General features: G+C 41.6%; 1 long non-coding RNA gene across 1 annotated transcript; it reads left to right on the forward strand.

Moving 5' to 3' along the window:
* Positions 1-975: 975 nt before the first annotated feature.
* LOC149473522 (uncharacterized) lies at positions 976-17363 on the forward strand. The gene is made up of 3 exons (XR_016312695.1): positions 976-3645; positions 5954-6060; positions 17243-17363. It is a non-coding gene; the product is annotated as an uncharacterized LOC149473522 (long non-coding RNA).
* Positions 17364-19162: the final 1799 nt, after the last annotated feature.

Raw genomic sequence — 19162 nt, forward strand, 5'->3', positions numbered from 1 at the left:
AAAGAATACCATGTGTTTGTTTGCACCTCACTGAATGATTGAAGCTATTTTAGCTCCAACCCATTTGTTCAGCAAGGGGAATTTACACTTGGCAAAGTGAAATTTCACTTAGCTTAGCAAATGAGGTGAAGCTGTACTGACTTCAGTCATCCAATCATCTGCAAGCAGAAATCCTGTGCCTTTTTTTTTTTCTTAGTTTTTAACAACAATCTTGGTAACAAGCGTAACAGGTATGTATAAATATCAGACAGCGTGGTTTCATATACCAAACAGTGTAACAATCAATAATAATGAATAGAATAATACAGTGAAAAAGTATATCTGGGAAAAAGTGTCTGAAATTAAACATCCACATCACAGTGTACTCAGACAGCAAATAAATAAAAGATATGCAGTGCTCCAAATTTCTTTAAAAACACCTTTTATTTAAGCTTTCTTGGGCTTTTTCCCCTTTGTTTTCACCTGGTACTGCTGCATAAGATTGCCTCCCGCCTGGTACCACTGCATTTCAGCTTTTGCTCAGCTCCAGTATGGGCCTTGGCCTGGCCTCCCGATGCACTGTTTCGTCACAACAGGACTTTGTATAAGGAGGTACAGTTGTTTTTATATTTATAGTATATTTAAAATAGCACAGAGTCTTTATATACTGTATACACAATTATATAAGTGTGGTTTTACTTTTGGTTTGAAAAACTCCTATAAAATATTCAAAAGTATCAAAATATCCCTTGGTAGAGACGTTCCCATCTGAATAAATATGTTAGATGTAAATAATGTATCAAAGGTTATCAATTTATTAAACACACATCATTTCAACACTGAAATAACAGTTAAAAACTATAAAAACATCAGTCTGTTTAACATGCTGGGTTAGTAATTTGCAGTTATTTATATGTTAGAGAAGAATATGAATCAATATGCATATGGGCCTCATATATCCATCCTTAATTTGCTGCACAAATCACCACTGATCATACACCTATTAACAGGTGCATAAAAATGTACTGAATAACTGCCATCGGTATTCCACAAAGTTACCACACTGGGAGGTAGTCCATTGTGGTCCATGCTATAATTATGATTTCAAATAATCTTTGGTAATAAGTATAAACAGTTATAATATTGAGATGTAATAACTTGTACAAGTCAGTACTGAATCACTGCAAGACAACTGAGCATAATATCCAAAGTGGTATGAGCATACATAATGTCATCATTGCATCCTCCACTTAGCATAAAAATAAGGTCCACATTGCTATGGAGGATAATATCTATCACTAGGAACACTGTATCCATAGGCTTGTAATATGGACTGAATGTCAGTGAGTCTTATCTACCTTAGGGGATTTTCCATTGAGTATGAGACTCCCAATGCCAGGGGATCAAAATCCCCTCTCTACCCCCTCAGTGCAGTTCCCACATATTTATTCAAAATAGGCAGCCATTAGTCTAGCTGAATGTGCATGGGATCACTGTATCACTGGTCTTACCACCCATTGTACAGGCAGGGCTGCTGTACCATGGGTCCCCTTACAGCCAACCTGACAGAGCTCCCCAAACCACGGGGACCCATACAGTCAACCTAACAGCCCCCCCCCCATCCCCACAAAAAAACACAATTTACTAGGCTTCAGTTACGAATTAACACAGTGAGTGATCGGTGCTGAGCACCCCATGTGTTCATTCAGGAAAGGAAGGGGCTGGTAAATGTGACATATTAACCAGACCCTTCCCCCACTCATCTTCCTGAAGGATCCTATTGTGTGCTTGCAGCTGCCAGCTTCTCCTCCTCTCCTTCCCACTGTCAATCAGCAGCTGCAGCAGGAAAATGTTCATTATACTATTATTATACTAAATTACAAAACTTGAAATTCTGAATCATTTAATTTCATTGTGGCCTGCGACAGAATACCAAATCACTTAAATGGCCCTCTCTCTTCAAAAGGTTGAGCACCCCTGCTCTACACAATGGCTGCTGAACACCAGTATAGACCAATCAGAATTACTTTTTTCTCGAAAAATTGACTAAACTGACAACAGAATAATAAAATATAGTTGGCAAAGGGTTGGTGGAATTTTGAAACAGTCGGTAGACTTCAACTGGTAAATTCCTGACATGTGTCAAAGCTGTCGTCTAATGTTAGGTGTTGATTCGCATCCGAACCTTGGTCATTAAACTCATTTTTCCAATGTGGACAACCTTCAAGGCTCAAGCCAGATGTCAAGTGAGATCTGTTGTTTGAGGGTCTACAGCAGGGGTGTCAAACGCAATTTCCTTGTGGGCCACATTAGCATTATAGCTGCCCTCCAAGGGCCAGTTGTATCTGTAAGACTATATAAATGTATTTACTCTATCATATTGAATAATTGCCTCTGCATAAGATTATTATAGGTTTAAGTTTTAAGATTTAAACTGTGAAGGGCAGGTGCACACAGCCACGGAGCCCACTCCCAGTCCTGTAGCAGTTGAGTCTAAAAAGTCTAGTCTAGCAGCAAGTCTAAAAAGGAGGTTTGCACACTGCTGGTATCATCCACAAGAAACTTTTTTGGAGACTCCTCAGAGAGAACATGGTTCTGCCATGGGGTCTGTTTGAACAGTCTCTAATAAAGTCTCTTGTGGATGACACCAGTGGTATGTGACCCTCCTTTTCAACTGGCATAGAATTGTATTATTCTCAAAATTACTGTATAAGCAGATGTCCGAAGCACCCCACCCCCCTTACAACAGATGTCAAGAACCCTCCCACCATCAGAAGTCAAGAGTCCTTCACCCTTCCTTACATCAGTGCATCATCCTTACCTTGTGCTGCTGCCAGGAAGAAGCCATGGGGTGGAGCATGGATGCAGAAAGTGCAGGGTTTGGAGGAGGACAAGAGGAGGGATGAAGTCAGTTGCCAGAGTCTGCTGAATGCTGAGACCAGGGGGTGCTAAGGCTGCACAGAGAGGTGCAGAATCTGTAGGAGGAGTTCTGTTGTCCTCTCTGCTGCCAATTGCTGAGACGGAACAGAAACAAGCCTCTCCATGGCTGCATGGAGGAGCACAGGATTTGGTGGAAGAGTTCTCTCCTCTCTGCTGCTGACTGCTGAGACAAGGTGAGGGCAGAGACGAGGGGGTGTCGCAGCTGAAGGAGAGTTGTGAAGTCCACATGGAATGGCCTGGTGGGACGGATTTGGCCTGCAGGTCTTGTATATGACACGCACTCTACAGCTTTACCTCTAAGGATGAGTGAACAACCATTTGACATCTCATACTATGCCAATTTCAGTAATGTTTGCAGGTTTATTTATTTGCTGCCTCTTTCCCTCTGCTGCTGTGAGACCCCACCTTCATATCATATCAAGCACATCAAAAACTTGATGTTTACCAGGAAGACATTTCATGACTTGTGTTAAGATCTAAGTATACACTGAAAAGTAAGCATGCTCTATTATTCAGTATTTTACACATTATGGCATGTTATCTTTAGGACTTTAATGTATTTCTAATGCAGTATGTTTCCAAAGTTACAATGGTGTTAAAATTTCTAGGCTCGGGCTGTACATGGTGCCTCCAAGTCTTCCTGAAGTTGAGATGAAGCTCATTTTCCCCAATATTCAACGATCACATCCCAGACCTTCAGTGGAATTTCAGGCTCTGGAATTTAAGGTTTGAAATCTTCTTTTCTTTCCACTATTTGAAAGCACAGGAACAGATATGAACACCAAACTTTATTTTCCAGGAGTTTAGAAACTTAGAAGCTTGTCAAAGTCCTCTATATCTGGTGATGGACAGCAGATAAGACATCCAATGGTCAGATTACAGCTGCAGCACAGCAATTGCAACATTGTAGAACTCAAAGAACTGTAGGATACAAAGTTCATTTTATCCTCCAGACTAAACTTAAAAAACCCCAAACATTATTAACATATTCCAGAATAATACACTTTGTTACAATGACGAAAAAGGACAATACAAAGTGGATATACTGTACATGCCCATCTCTAGTCATTCACTATTGTCCCATCTTAAGCTGTTAGGGCTTGTTCACATTTGACTAAATTTCTCCTATAGCTTTAGTATGGGCATTAGACAGGCGTTAATGAGCTTTAGTATGGGCATTAGGCAGGCGTTAATGAGCTTTAGTATGGGCATTAGACAGGCGTTAATAAGCTTTAGTATGGGCATTAGACAGGCGTTAATGAGCTTTAGTATGGGCTTTAGACAGGTGTTAATGACCATTAATATGGGCATTGGACAGGCAATAATGAGCTTTAGTATGGGCGTTAGACAGGTGTTAATGAGCATTAATATGGGCATTGGACAGGGGATAATGAACTTTAGTATGGGGGTTCGACTGGCTTTTTACAAGTGTTAAAAACGCTCCTCAAACATCCTATGTGCAGTTTTGAAGCATTTTATAAGCGTTGACATGCGTTAAAACCACACCACAAACTAAAAAATGAACGCGTTGCTACCGCACCATAACTGCCCCACAAACGCCTGCTAGTTTGTTTGAGGAGTGTCACCATAGACTTGAATGGGAGGCGTTGAAAGGCTTCAAACTCCTCCTGACTCAACATGAGGCTTCAATATTGAAGCGATGCGACACTAATGCTTCATGCTTTGATAATGTGAACAGCACTGTGTGCTACCCATAATATCATTTGCATAGGCGTTTGAGGAGCGGTAAAAACGTCACGCAAACATCTGTTTTCAATGCCAGTGTGAACTAGGCCTAAGCTTGGTCATAAATTTAACATGTTATGTGGACCTTTACTAGCTGACCCACTTGTGCAAATGACTGCCATTAAAGAAACACTGTTTTATTTGTGGGTGGTGCTTAAGTTGTATTCCATCACTTCATCCTTTTCCACACCCAATAGGCTGGATTGGAGAGCTAAATATTTAAATAATTATAATAATCAGGGCTGCTGTTCAGGAATTTAAAGGGTGTCTACCTGAATCAGCTATTTTTTTCCCTTTGTTTCAAAGGATCAACTTTAAAGAGCCCATCAAACCCACCATCAAAAGTCAAGAGTTCCCCACCCTTCCTTATATCACAGTGCATCATCCTTACCTTGTGCTGCTGCCGGCAAGAAGCTGGGTGCAGAACAGGGATGCAGAAAGTGTAGAGTCTGGAGGAGGACAGGAGGAGGGATGAAGTAAACTGCTGAATGCTTAGACCAAGGGGTGCTGCAACTGCACAGAGAGGTGCAGAATCGGTAGGAGGAGTTCTGTGGTCCTCTCTGCTGCCGATTGCTGAGACGTGAGGACAGAAACAAGCTTCTCCATGGCTACACAGAGCAGTGCAGGATTTGGTGGAGGAGTTCTCTCCTCCTCTCTGTTGCTGACTGCTGAAACAAGGTGGGTGCAGAGATGAGGGAGGTACCACAGCTGAAGGAGTGTGAGGTCCACATAGATTGGCCTGGCCGGCCGGATTCGGCCTGCAGATCTTGTGTTTGACACGCTCTACAGTTTTACCTCTAACAATGAGTGAACAACCATTTGACATCTCATACTACGCCAGTTTCAGTAATGTTTTTTCCCCCAGTGCAGGTATATTTATTTGCTGGCTCTTTCCCTCTGCTGCTGTGAGACCCCACCTTCATAACATATCAAGCACATCAAAAACTTGAATGTTTACCAGGAAGACACTTAATGACTGCTATTAAGATCTATGTAAACACCCTGTTCCAAATTATTATCCAAATTATATTTTTCTCATTTACCTAAATAATCGATGTAAATAACATTCAGCATAATTCTCATGTTATCAACTATTAAGAGTACAATTCAAATTTTATTGAACAAACCTCCTAATGATAACAGGATTTTTGTTAAACATAAAACACTTACAATGCACTGATCCAAATTATTATCAGTATTTGACACATTATGGCATGCTATCCTTAGGATTTTAATGTATATCTAATTCAATATGTTTCCAAAGTTACAATGGTGTTAAAATTTCTAGGCTCGGGCCTCCAAGTCTTCTTGAAGTTGAGATGAAGCGCATTTTCCCCCAACATTCAATGATCACATCCCAGAACTTCAGTGGCATTTCAGGCTCTGGAATTTAAGGTTTGAAATCTTCTTTTCTTCTGTTCAGTGGGGAAGGTCACTGCTGGAATTTGCACTACCCTGAATGCTATGCAACCAAACTATGAGCCAGACATTAGTGAGACAGATCTGTGGAGAGGGCAAAGCTTAAAAAGCTATGTGCAGTGGGAACAAGAAAGAGTAAGCTATGTCTCTGTAAGGGAGGAATATTTATGGAGTGTGCTTGATCTCTGGAGGTGGGTAGACAGGGTGAAGAATGGGTTTGCAGGGGGTTGGGCACTGCAAACTGAGGAATCTCTGGAGAGGTAGGGACACTAAGTGAGGAGTGTTTGTGGAGGGGGACCTGGATGTTGCAAAGATCAATATCTATGAACTAGGAAGCCACTGCAGAGTAAGAAATGTCTCTGGAGATACTTTGCTGCAGAGTAAGGAATGTCTCCAGCTGAGGTGTATACAATGCAGAGAGTTAGGAATGTCTCTGCAGACGGTGTAGACAATTATTTAATCCCTGATACATGTTGGTTTATATTTTTCGGGGTGGATTCTATATGTGCAAAGAGAAATCACACAAATACTTACAAGTATAAAATGTATTAAAAGGAATGACATATACAGATGACAATATTAGAAAACATAACAAGAATACTTAACTAAAGAGGCTGTTTCGCCATGGAGTCCACCCATAATGGCGTAGCTGACGACCAGTTTCAGACACATGCCTAATGGCAACTCTGATGTGAGATGTTACTCCAAACCTTTCCCATAGTATATATAGGACTTCAATGTAAAGAAATGGCTAACCCACCCCACTGGAGAAAATGTACTACATATGAGCACCACAGTCCAAAAATGCTATTTAATTCATTGTTATTATTCAAAGCAAACGCAGCCATCCATCCATGTCCCCATGCTTTATTTTGCAGAAAAATAATTTTGAAAAACACCCCTGGCATTTCTGGCAGTGGCCATCTTGAGTAAGGGCAGATGATTCATGTAGCATTTACTTCCTGGAATCCAACTGCCCTTAGCTCAGGCTCTGGCTGAGCTGAGGACCCTCCCTCTTCTCCTGAAAACTGCTGGGATGTATGACATCATTTGCCTTGGTAGGAAACCAGGAAGTAACCGAAGAAATGTAAAAAAATATAGTTTAAAACAAGTAAATATGATATACAGGATATAAATCCTGTATAATAATAATAATACTTTCCTATCTATTTACTAATGTTAACAGCATGAGGATTAAAAATAGTCAATACTGATTGAGAGAGTGAAGTTCCACTTTAATTATTAGATGCTGTGAGCCAACAATAATAAAGAAATATGGTAAAGGTGTAGACAATGTAGAGTGAGAATTGTCTCTGGAGGAGGTGTAGATGATGCAGAGTGAGGAAGAGTGAAGAATGTCTCTGGAGGAGGTGTAAACGATGCACAGTGAGGAATGTCTCTGGAGAAGGTGTAGAAGATGCAGAGTGAGGAATGTCTCTGGAGAAGGTGTAGACGGTGCAGAGTGAGGAATGTCTCCGGAGAAGGTGTAGACGATGCAGAGTGAGGAATGTCTCTGGATAAGGTGTAGACGATGCAGAGTGAGGAATGTCTCTGGAGAAGGTGTAGATGATGCAGAGTGAGGAATGTCTCTGGAGGTGCAGACGATGCAGAATGAGGAATGTCTCTGGAGAAGGTGTAGATGATGCAGAGTGAGGAATGTCTATGGAGAAGGTGTAGACGATGCAGAGTGAGGAATGTCTCTGGAGAAGGTGTAGATGATGCAGAGTGAGGAATGTCTCTGGAGGTGCAGACGATGCAGAATGAGGAATGTCTCTGGAGAAGGTGTAGACGATGCAGAGTGAGGAATGTCTATGGAGAAGGTGTAGACGATGCAGATTGAGGAATGTCTTTGGAGGAGGTGTAGAAGATACAGAGTGAGGAATGTCTCTGGAGGAGGTGTAGAAGATGCAGAGTGAGGAATGTCTCTGGAGAAGGTGTAGATGATGCAGAATGAGGAATGTCTCTGGAGAAGGTGTAGACGATGCAGATTGAGGAATGTCTTTGGAGGAGGTGTAGAAGATGCAGAGTGAGGAAGAGTGAGGAATGTCTCTGGAGGAGGTGTAGATGATGCAGAGTGAGGAATGTCTCTGGAGGAAGTGTAGATGATGCAGAGTGAGAAATGTCTCTGGAGGAGGTCTAGATGATGCAGAGTGAGAAATGTCTCTGGAGGAGGTGTAGATGATGCAGAGTGAGAAATGTCTCTGGAGGAGGTTTAGATGATGCAGAGTGAGGAAGAGTGAGGAATGTCTCTGGAGTTGTAGATGATGCAGAGTGAGAAATGTCTCTGGAGAAGGTGTAGACAATTATTTCATCACGGATACATGTTAGTTTACGTTTTTGGGGTTGTATTATATATGTGCAAAGAGAAATCACACAAATACTTACAAGTATAAAATTTAATAAAAGGAATGACATATACAGATGACAATATTAGAAAATATAACAAGAATACTTAACAAAAGATGCTGTTTTGCCATGGAGTCCACCCATAATGGCGTAGCTGATGACCAGTTTCAGACGCATGCCTAATGGCAACTCTGAGGTGAGATTTTACTCCAAACCTTTCCCATAGTATATATAGGACTTCAATGTAAGGAAATGGCTAACCCCACTGGAGAAAATGACCTTCTAAGGAAAATGGCACATTCCTGAAAGGAAATAGGTGGGCTGGCTTGTCCATATAGTCAGTTTACAATGATATTCCTATAGCATGAAGTCAGCTAAAGTGACCAACCTTATATGTCTTGTATAACCCCTTTACCAGGTTTATAATTAAATTGGAACTGCACTACATCTGAGCACCACAAGCCAAAAATGCTATTTAATTCATTGTTAATATTCAAAGCAAACTCAGCCATCCATCCTGTATTATAATAAAAATAATAATAATAATACTTTCCTATCTATTTACTAATGTTAACAGAATGGGAATTAAAAATAGTCAATACTGATTGAGAGAGTGAAGTTCCACTTTAATTATTAGATGCTGTGAGCCAACAATAATAAAGAAATATGGTAAAGGTGTAGACAATGTAGAGTGAGAATTGTCTCTGGACGAGGTGTAGATGATGCAGAGTGAGGAATGTCTCTGGAGGAGGTGTAGATGATGCAGAGTGAGGAAGAGTGAGGAATGTCTCTGGAGAAGGTGTTGACGATGCAGAGTGAGGAATGTCTCTGGAGAAGGTGTAGACCATGCAGAGTGAGGAATGTCTCTGGAGGAGGTGTAGATGATGCAGAGTGAGGAATGTCTCTGGAGGAGCTGTAGATGATGCAGAGTGAGGAAGAGTGAGGAATGTCTCTGGAGGAGGTGTAGACGATGCAGAGTGAGGAATGTCTCTGGAGAAGGTGTAGACAATGCAGAGTGAGGAATGTCTCTGGAGAAGGTGTAGACGATGTAGAGTGAGGAATATCTTTGGAGGAGGTGTAGACGATGCAGAGTGAGGAATGTCTCTGGATGAGCTGTAGACGATGCAGAGTGAGGAATCTCTCTGGAGGAGGTGTAGACAATGCAGAGTGAGGAATGTCTCTGGAGGAGGTGTAGTTTATGCAGAGTGAGGAAGAGTGAGGAATGTCTCTGGAGGATGTGTAGATGATGCAGAGTGAGGAATGTCTCTGGAGAAGGTGTAGATGATGCAGAGTGAGGAATGTCTCTGGAGAAGGTGTAGACGATGCAGAGTGAGGAATGTCTCTGGAGAAGGTGTAGACGATGCAGAGTGAGGAATGTCTCTGGAGAAGGTGTAGATGATGCAGAGTGAGGAATGTCTTTGGAGAAGGTGTAGACGATGCAGAGTGAGGAATGTCTCTGGACGAGGTGTAGACGATGCAGAGTGAGGAATATCTCTGGAGGAGGTGTAAACGATGCAGAGTGAGTAATGTCTCTGGAGGAGGTGTAGATGATCCAGAGTGAGGAATGTCTCTGGAGGTGTAGATGATGCAGAGTGAGGAATGTCTCTGGAGGAGGTGTAGATGATGAAGAGTGAGGAATGTCTCTGGATTAGGTGTAGATGATGCAGAGTGAGGAATGTCTCTGGAGGAGGTGTAGACGATGCAGAGTGAGGAATGTCTCTGGAGAAGGTGTAGATGATGCAGAGTGAGGAATGTCTCTGGAGGAGGTGTAGATGATGCAGAGTGAGGAAAAGTGAGGAATGTCTCTGGAGAAGGTGTAGACGAAGCAGATGCAGAGTGAGGAATGTCTCTGGAGAAGGTGTAGAGGATGTAGAGTGAGGAATGTCTCTGCAGTAGGTGTAGACGATGCAGAGTGAGGAATGTCTCTGGAGAAGGTGTAGACAATGTGAGGAATGTCTCTGGAGAAGGTGTAGATGATGCAGAGTGAGGAATGTCTCTAGAGGAGGTGTAGATGATGCAGTGAGGTAGAGTGAGGAATGTCTCTGGAGAAGGTGTAGACGATGCAGATGCAGAGTGAGGAATGTCTCTGGAGAAGGTGTAGACGATGTAAAGTGAGGAATGTCTCTGGAGTAGGTGTAGACGATGCAGAGTGAGGAATGTCTATGGAGAAGGTGTAGATGATGCAGAGTGAGGAATGTCTCTGGAGGAGGTGTAGATGATGCAGAGTGAGGAATGTCTCTGGAGGAGGTGTAGATGATGCAGAGTGAGGAATGTCTCTGGGGAAGGTGTAGATGACTTAGAGTTAGGAATGTCTCTGGATAAGGTGTAGACGATGCAGAGTGAGGAATTTCTCTGGAGGAGGTGTAGATGATGTAGAGTGAAGAATGTCTCTGGAGGAGGTGTAGACACAGTGCACTATGTGTGCCACTATTACATCCTTGAATTTTATTTTATTTTTTCTTACAAGTTCTTATATAGCACCATCAATTTATGCAGTGCTTTACATATACAGTTGCAAGAAAAAGTATGTGAACCCCTTGGGATTATGTGGAGTTTTGCATGAATTGACCATAAAATGTGCTCTGAACATCATCTAAGTCACAACAAAAGAAGAACACAGTCTGCTGAACATAATACTACACAAACATTAGATGTTGCCATGGTTTAATTGCACATAACATGTAAACATTCACAGTGCAGGGAGGAAAAAGTATGTGAGGCCCTAGCTTAATGACTTCTCCCAGAGCTAATTGGAGCCAGGAGTGAGCCAACGTTGACTCCAATCAGTGTGATGATATTGGATGTGTTGCTGACAGCTGTCCTTCCCTTAAAAAACACACACCTGTTTTGGGTTTACTGGTTTCAAGAAGCACTGTCTGATGTGAACCATGCCTCGCAGAAAAGAGCTCTCAGAAGACCTACCATCAAGAATTGTTGACTTGCATGAAGCTGGAAAGGGTTACAAAAGTATCTCCAAAAGCCTTGATGTTCATGTGTCCACGGTAAGACAGACTGTCTACAAATGGAGAAAGTTAAGCACTGTTGCTACTCTCCCTAGGCGTGGTCGTCCTGTAAAAATGACTGCAAAAGCACAGCGCAGAATTCTGCATGAGGTAAAGAAGAATCCCAGAGTGTCGGCTAAAGACCTACAGAAATCTCTGGCACATGCTAACATTTTTGATGACACATCTACAATAAGGAAAACATTAAACAAGAATGGAGTACATGGGAGGACACCATGGAGGAAGCCATTGCTGTCCAAAAAGAATATTGCAGCACGTTTGAAGTTTGCAAAAGAGCACCTGGATGTTCCACAGCACTACTGGCAAAATATACTGTGGACAGATGAAACCAAGATTGAGTTGTTTGGGAAGAACACACAACACTATGTGTGGAGAAAAAAAGGCACAGCACACCAACATCAAAACCTCATCCCCACTGTAAAACATGGCGGAGGGAGCATCATGGTTTGGGGCTGCTTTGCTGCCTCAGGACCTGGACGGATTGTTGTCATTGATGGGAAAATGAATTCCAGAGTTTATCAAGACATTTTGCAGGAAAACGTACGACCATCTGTCCGCCAACTGAAGCTCCGCAGAGGATGGGTGATGCAACAGGACAATGACCCAAAGCATACAAGTAATTCAACAAAACAATGGCTGCAACAGCACAGAATACGCCTTCTGGAGTGGCCCAGTCAGAGTCCTGACCTCAACCCGATTGAAATGCTGTGGCATGACCTTAAGAGAGCGATTCACACCAGGCATCCCAAGAATATTGCTACACTGAAACAGTTTTGTGAAGAGGAGTGGTCCAAAATGACTCCAGATCGTTGTGCAGGTCTGATCTGCAACTACAGGAAACGTTTGGTTGAGGTTATTGCTGCCAAAGGAGGGTCAACCAGTTATTAAGTCCAAAGGTTCACATACTTTTTCCTCCCTGCACTGTGAATGTTTACATGTTATGTGCAATTAAACCATGGCAACATCTAATGTTTGTGTAGTATTATGTTCAGCAGACTGTGTTCTTCTACTGTTGTGACTTAGATGATGTTCAGAGCACATTTTATGCCCAATTCATGCAAAACTCCACATAATCCCAAGGGGTTCACATACTTTTTCTTGCAACTGTATATATTGCACATTAACATCAGTCCCTGACTGACAGGGGTCAATTAACCTACCAGCATGTCTTTGGAGCGTGGGAGGAAACTGGAGCACCCAGAGAAAACCCACCCATGCACAGGGAGTGCATGCAAACTCCAGGCAGGTGGTGCCGTGGTTGGGATTTAAAAAAATGCCAGGTGACAGTGCTAACCATTTAGCCACTGTGCTACCCATTTCATTTAGCAAGCTGTTGTTATCCCTATCTGTCGCACTGTATGTGACACTATTAAAACCTCACATTAAAAAAAAATATATGATTATATGTACAATATTCAGATTCACTGTCAGCTGTCACTGTCATCTTCACGGTCAGCTTTTTGCATAATATTAGTATTAATTTTATTTTCATGATTACTACCAAAAATTTTGCTGTAGAGAAGAGCATGTGGGGGAGGAGGCTGGCATTAAAAAGTAAAGGGCCCCTGAGTGTTAACTATATCACTGATGTCTGAATATGAGTGTCAGATAATGTCATAAGTAAAAAGAAAGTATACAGATGCCTAGGCAATTCCAAAACATTGTAATATATTTGGCTTTTTTCCTTTGTATGTACACTTTTGAGGAAGTGAAATAATATCTAAACTGCTTCATAAGCATGTCACTTCTGCCCTCGGACTCACTTCTTACACTCCCTAGGCTGCAATATTTGAAGATTGACCATAAATCATTTAAAGGGTATCTGTGTCAAAAACATCATGATATGAGCTAACTAGCTGGCAGGTGTGGCAAGCTATTTACAGAGTATAAAAACTAGCACCGATGAGGAGTAAAATGCATATCTCTTGCTATAATGCTAACCCTTTTGCTTGATCAACCAGTTAAAAAAAATGTTAATCTTTAGTCACCAAAGTCCATGCTGCAGATGTAGAATGTATATCAACAAGGGAATATTTTTTTCAGGTTGCGAGCCATTGACTGGATACAGGATATTTAAAGGATAAGTTCACTTTTCGTAACATGTTACACCCATATTCAGACCGCCCCCCCCTCGTTCAGACCGCCCCCCCGCTTTGACAGCTAGCGGGGGCTTCTCTCCCCCCTCGCTGTCAAATTTTAAAAAATTGTGGCTGTGTGGTGCTCCGCCCATACGGCCGAGTCACTCATTCACAGTCATCTGTGAATGAGAGACTACAAGTCCCGGCAGCCTTAGTGGTTGTCAGCTTGTAGTCCTCAATGGACTACCATGGCGCTGTGAAGCACCATGGTAGTTAATTCATTCCTCCTGTCAGAATATCTGCTTGTCCTTACATCCCGTATGGCAAGCAAATATTTTGGCAGATCTGCAGGAGATCTGCATGGCATCAGCGATCTACTGATCACTGGTGCAATGCTTTCCAGGCTCCTGAAAACAAAATTAAAAAATGCACATTTTTCTACCTGCAAAAAAATGTGCATTTATTATTTTTTCCCAAAAGGTGAACTTATTCTTTAACCTCCCTGGCGGTATTCCCGAGTGTGGCTCGGGGTGGAATTTCAGTACCATTAGCGGTAACCCCGAGCCACACTCGGGATTGCATCGCTGGATCCTGAACGAGATTAATTACCTTGTCCCCGGGATTCCGCGATGTATTCCCGCAGTGTACGGCGGCCGGATCTTCTGCACGATGCTCTGTGTGCCCTGGCTTCCGTTCCCTGCGAGCGTCACGACGCAGGGGGGCGGAACCGGCGGCAAATTCAAAAATTATAATGCACAAACACACTGATACATTGTAATCCTTTTGGATTACATTACTAAATAAAATAAATTGACCTAAGTTTGCCCCCCAGTGCTTTCTCCAGTGCCCTTGCCAGTTTTACTGTACTTTTGTGTCTGGAAACTGCAGAACAACCATGGCATCAAAAAAGCGCGCCTCCACCTCAAAAGCGGTATATGACCTGCTGGAAAACAGCGACAGCGATACAGAATCACTTGCTGAATTGAGTGATAGTGATTCATGGGGAAGTTCGTCATCAGACACAGAAAGCGATTTCAGCGATGATCCTGCGACTGTGCCCAGCGATGTGCGGACTTGGTGCTCGATTGACTGCGGTACGGAGCACGTAGCGCCCCCAAGATTCCCGTTTACTGGATCACCTGGTATCAAAGTGGATGTTGAGGATGACAACCCCTTGGCATACCTCCAACTCTTTTTGACCGATGAGCTTATTGAAAAAATTGTTACGGAGACAAATCGGTACCAGGAGCAACATGCTGCTATGCATCAGAGGTTTTCAAGGAGCAGAAAGTGGGAACCAGTGACCAAAGAGGACATCTGGAAGTTTCTGGGCCTAATAATACTTCAGGGAGTGGTGGGGAAACCCCTGCAGAAGTGGTATTGGACAACCAACAAATTACTAGCCACTCCTTTTTTTGGCACGGTCATGTCAGAATACAAATTTTCTCTGATAATGAAATATTTGCACTTTGCAAATAATGAAGAATATGAGGAGACTTCTCATCCAGCTCCAAAACTCAAAAAGATTTGGGAGGTTTATCAAATTATTGTGAAAACATTCCAGCAGACCTATGTACCAGATAGAGACATTAGTATTGACGAAAGTCTAATGGCCTACAAAGGAAGACTCAGCTGGATACAGTATATGGCGTCAAAGAGAGCACGATTTGGCATAAAATCATTCATGCTATGTGAATCAAGCACTGGTTACATATGGAATTCGGTCCTATACACCGGGAAAGGAACCAAATTCAACGAACGATTCAGTAATTATGGAATGGCAACTGCTTCGGTTCTTACTTTGATTGAGCCATTGCTGAATCAGGGCTATTGTGTAACCACAGATAATTTCTACACTTCCCCAGAACTCTATGAGTTCCTTCTACACAACAAGACGGATGCATATGGGACCGTTAGGGCTAACCGGCGTGACATGCCACCAACCTTTGGCAATAAAAAGCTCAAGGCAGGAGAAATAGTTGCCTGGCAGAAAGGCAAAATGATGGCACTGAGATGGCGCGACAAAAAAGATGTGTCCCTAATGAGTACTATTCACAACACCTCTACTGTCATGGTACACACAAAAGGTGGAAAAGACGTAATGAAACCACAAGTCGTGATGGATTACAACAACACCATGGGAGGTGTGGACAGATCTGACCAGGCCATGACATTTTATCCAGCAATGAGAAAACAACAAAAAAAATATTACAAAAAAATCTTCAGGCATCTTCTTGAACAGTGTTTATGGAATGCATTCATTCTGCTCAAAAAAAAGAGTGACAAGCCTGTGGTTCATGCAGACTTCATTTGGAAAGTTGCCGAACTTATATTTCTCAAGCACCAAACACCAACGACTGTAAATAGATCTGGACGTCGTGCTGCTGCCGTTGTGAACCCGGAACGCCTGACTGGTCGTCACTTTATGGACCACATTCCACCAACGAAAAAGAAGTCTGCACCCACAAGGATGTGTGTGGTTTGCTGCTCTAAACGTGACAACACTGGAAAGAAAATCAGAAAAGAAACCCGGTTCTATTGTCCTGATTGTGACGTTGGACTTTGTGCTGTACCATGTTTTAAAATTTTCCATACCCGGGACGTTTACTGAAGCAATATGACTACTAATATTGCATCCTTGTTTGGCCAAAAAAACATGTCAGTGTTTTTGATTATATTATTTACTAAAATGTATTGAATAAAGAGTATTATTACTATATTATTATTTGTTATTCTTTATAATTATTTATTATATTATAATTTATGATTTTATGTTTCAAACTTTATCATACCCGAGATGTTATAAAGAACTACGGTGTATGATTGGGAAGGCCAAAAGCATACATAGAAAGTTTTTTTTATTTTTTTACATTTTTATTCAATCAATGCATTTTTTTTGCCCGAGATGTCTACTAGACTCTGGTTTGGAAATATTTAAGTGAGTTATTCCTAAGAATTACAGGCCTACAATATAAAACGCCAAATTTCCATGCAAAATAATGGTACCGCTTTCAGCACCAAAAATCGGAAATAATCATACCGCCAGGGAGGTTAAAGATGTCAGTAGCCCAAAACAGAGGGAGGATGTTAACCTCCTTAGCGGTATGATTATGTCCATATTTCTGTGCTCAAAGCGGTACTTTTTTTGCATGGAAATATGTTGTTTTTTTATTGTAGGCCTGTAATTTTTAGGAATAACTCACTGAAATCTGTCCGAACAAGAGTCTAGTAAACATCCCGGGTATGTTACAATTTGAAACACGAAAGCATAAATTAAAATTTAATAATCATAAAAAATAATTATGTAATAATAATAAATTTAATTCAATAATATAATCAAACCAAAAACACTGAAATTTGAAATGTAGCGCCAAGTTTGCATATCGCTGAGCAAAGTCGCAAAATCGTTTTCAGTGTCCGATGACGAATTTCCCCACAAATCATTATCACTCAATTCTGCAAGTGCTTCTGATTTACTATCGCTGTTCTCTAGCTGATCTAAACCGCTTTTGACTTTAAGGGACGCTTTTTGGACGCCATGGACGTTTCTCAGTTTCCAGGCAAAAAGAACAGTAAAAATGCAGGCAGGGCACAGGACAAAGCACTCGGGACAAAATGTATGTGAAATGCTTTGATACAGTTATGTTTTACTATGTGATTTTAGTGTATTTAGTGAATGTCACTTTTTGTCATTTTCAAATTTCCCGCCAGCTCCATCCCCGTACGTCCCGGCGTCGCAGGGAACGGAACACAGATGACAGATACCGGCATCCGCCGGATTACATTGCCAGGGACACTGCAGGAGGCAGATCGCGGTAGTGCAGGACAAGGTAAGTGATCGAGAGATCCCGCAGCAGCGCCGCATGGTAAGCCCAAGTGTAGCTCGGGGTTACCGCTTGTGGTACTGAAACTTTACCCTGAGCTACACTCCGGAATACTGCCAGGGGGGTTAAAGAGTACTTTTCCAGTTAGAAGTATGACCTCTGCAAAAAAAAGTCTGCGTGCTTGCTATGCTTGATGTGCAGCACTTATTATGAAACTAAAATGTTTTTGTAATCCCATATTAAATAGTAGTATACTCTATACTATATTAAAAATAAATTACATGATGTACTTGGTGCAAAAAAAAAATCTGAACAAAAAAGTTTTTATTTTAAATATTCACATTGATCCAAGAACATGTTTTTTCAGTCAAATGTATGTATGAAGCTGGTTTCTTGTTGGTACGTTTCTTTGGTTATGCTGTACTTATACGTTTTGGTTATTACAATCCTATTTGCAGAATGAAATTTCCTGCTGAAAATCTAAATAACAAAGCACCTAGCACTACCTACAGGGCGATGAGGGTACTACATTCTAATAAAATGCAGATACTATACTATAATTTTATACCAAAAACTCTACCAGATATCTCCGAATTAAGATGTACATGTCAATAAGAAAGAACATATTCATTTATTTTAGAGCAACTCTATGAAGTCCCAAGATAATCCTAAAGCCACTTCCTTGCAATATCTGTGCCTCTTACCTTCCTCCTGTTCCACCCTGCAGTCACCATTACTCTTTTCACCATTCAACACTTGGATGCCTCTGCCCCTTCCCCATTGCTGCCTATAGTTGAAAATGCTGGCCTCTAAATAACTACTGAGTCTTGTATGGGTCAGAGAAAGGAACCAGAATATACAGTGGGGGACACAGGCATCCCACCTAACCAGAAGTGTCAAATGCTGAACAATCTGAGACTACAGTGCTGGAATGAAGTGTAGACAGGAGACACAGGATGCTAGAGAGGTACATATTTATCTTCTGTTGCAGAGAACTGGCGTATTATTTACAGATACTTGAAAAAGTATTCATATCCCTTGAAATTTTCAACATTTTGTCATGTTACAACCAAAAACAGAAATGTATTTTATTGGGATTTTATGTGATAGACCAACACAAAGTGGCACATAATTGTGAAGTGGAAGGAAAATGAGAAATGGTTTTCAAAATGTTTTACAAATAAATATGTGAAAAATGTGATGTGCATTTGTAGTTAGCCCCCCTGAGTCAATACATTGTAGAACCACCTTTCGCTGCAATTCCAGCTTCAAGTTTTTTTGGGGATGTCTCTACAAGCTTTGCACATCTAGACAGGAACATTTTCGCCCATTCTTCTTTGCAAATTAGCTCAAGCTCTGTCAGATTGGATGGAGAGCGTCTGTGAACAGCAATTTGTCAAGTCTTGCCACAGATTCTCAATTAGATTTAGGTCTGGTCTTTGACTGAGCCATTCTAACACATGAATATGCTTTGATCTAAACCATTCCTTTGTAGCTCTGGCTGTATGTTTAGGGTCGTTGTCCTGCTGGAAGGTGAGCCTCTGCCACAGTCTCAAATCTTTTGCAGACTCTAACAGGTTTTCTTCTAAGATCACCCTGTCTTTGTCTCCATCCATCTTTCTATCAGCTCTAACCAGCTTCAATGCCCCTGCTGAAGAAAAGCATTCCCCAAAATGTGATGCTGCCACCACCATGTTTCACAGTGGGGACAGTGTGTTCAAGATGATGTGTAGTGTTAGTTTTTTGCCACACATAGTGTTTTGCTTTTAGGCCAAAAAGTTCAATTTTGGTTTTATCTGACCAGAGC

Source organism: Staurois parvus, unplaced genomic scaffold, assembly GCF_062004578.1.
Source record: "Staurois parvus isolate SC_StPar_1 unplaced genomic scaffold, SC_StPar_1.0 ptg000014l, whole genome shotgun sequence".
Classification (NCBI taxonomy): Eukaryota; Metazoa; Chordata; class Amphibia; order Anura; family Ranidae; genus Staurois; species Staurois parvus.